This window comes from Elephantulus edwardii, unplaced genomic scaffold, assembly GCF_000299155.1.
Source record: "Elephantulus edwardii isolate Elephantulus edwardi_28Jun2011 unplaced genomic scaffold, EleEdw1.0 scaffold00359, whole genome shotgun sequence".
Taxonomy (NCBI): domain Eukaryota; kingdom Metazoa; phylum Chordata; class Mammalia; order Macroscelidea; family Macroscelididae; genus Elephantulus; species Elephantulus edwardii.
The window spans coordinates 1,756,919-1,758,548 of record NW_006400109.1 but is presented as its reverse complement, the minus strand read 5'-3'; the positions used below and the strand labels follow the sequence as shown (position 1 = coordinate 1,758,548).

At 41.1% G+C, this 1,630-nt stretch overlaps 1 pseudogene; it reads right to left on the bottom strand.

Annotated features, from left to right (window-relative positions):
• Positions 1-765: 765 nt before the first annotated feature.
• LOC102876855 lies at positions 766-1,109 on the bottom strand (annotated as a pseudogene).
• Between the last annotated feature and the right edge of the window lie 521 nt (positions 1,110-1,630).

The window sequence follows — 1,630 nt, the reverse complement described above, 5'->3', positions numbered from 1 at the left end:
GTTTAATTTTTCTGCAGATAGTTTTCCAATTTTGCCAACACCATTTGTTAAAAAGGCTGTCATTTCTCCACCTAACTGATTTCATCTCCTTGTCAAAAATCAGTCGACCATAAATAGATGGACTGATTTCCGGATTCTCAACTTTCAACATCATACCAAATAATTAAAACCATTATGTCCTGAATCCACAGTAACTTTCTCTTCAAATTTATGTCATTGCTCCTCAGTAATACGGAAAATTTCCTGACAGCAGGGTTTCCAATGAAACATGTCTTTTTATTTTCAAATCTCAGCTATCAAAGGTATTGATCGTGCATTTAAGTAAGATTAAATCATTGACAATTTCAATCTTTTCTCCATCTATGACGATGTTATCTTTGGGTCAATTGGTGAGGACTTTTGTTTTCTTGATGTTAAGATAAAATCAACAGTGAACGTTGCATTCTTTGATCTTCTTCAGCAAGTGCTTCTAGTCCTCCTCATTTTGAACAAGCAAAGTTGTGTCATCTGCAAAGTTGTATCATGAGTCTTCCTCCAACGTGAAAGCCATATTCTTCTCTATAATAGAGCCCAGTTTCTCAAATGATTTGTTCAGCACACAGATGCGGAGAAAGGATACCGTCCTGCCACACAACTTTCTCAGTGTTAAACTATGCAGTCTAGCTTCTTGGTTTAAGTGCAGGGTTTTGTTTTTGTTTTATTGGGTATTGTGGTGTTTTTTTTTAAGAGTTCAGAATTTTTTATTAAACATGTTACAAAAGGAGTTTAGTAAAGTAGACCAAATCCCATGTCATCATCAGACTCTTCAGATTCTTCTTTCTTTGCTTCCACTTTCTTCTCCTCAGCTGGAGCAGCAGCAGTGGAGGAGGCAGGTCCTCCAGCTGGTGCAGCCCCGCTGCTGGGGCAGGTCCACCAACACCCACATTGCAGATGAGGCTCCCATTGTTGACTTTTGTCAGGGCCTTTGCAAACAGGCCAGGCCAGAAAGGTTCAACGTTGACATCAGCTGCCTTAATGAGGGCATTGATTTTATCCTCCGTGCTGGTCACCTCATCGTCATGCAGAATGAGGGCCGAGTAGATGCAGGTGAGCTCACAGACAGAGGTCATGGTGCGGTGGTACTAGGCTGAAGGCTGCCCAATGCGGTGCTAGTCCCTGGATGAAGTGAGGGCCTCACCTCAAGGCGGCCGTATCTTCCTCGAAAGGACTGAGCACCTTAGTGGCAACTGAGGAAAGTGGCTAAGTGCAGGTTTTGCATGAGAATATTAAGTGTTCCGGGATTCCTATTCTTACCAATGTCAGCCATAATTTGTTATTGCTTAGCAAATATAGAACTAGACAATTTATTATGAAAATTAATAAATTATTAACATTTCCCGAAGATGTTTGAAGCTATCTTGTTGCTGCTGTGGGCCATTGAGTTGGAATCTACCGATAGTTGACTCTTCAGTATGTTTTCAGAGGCACCAAATCACTCAGAAGAAGATTGCCCATCCTTCTCCTGTGGAGCAGCTGGTGGATTTGACTCTTGTACTTTTTGGATTGCAGCACATCTTCTTACTGCTAGACCTCTCTTAGGAATGTCTTAGGGAGTTAGTTTTGCTTATTTCTTCATTTTCTGGTAGGTAAA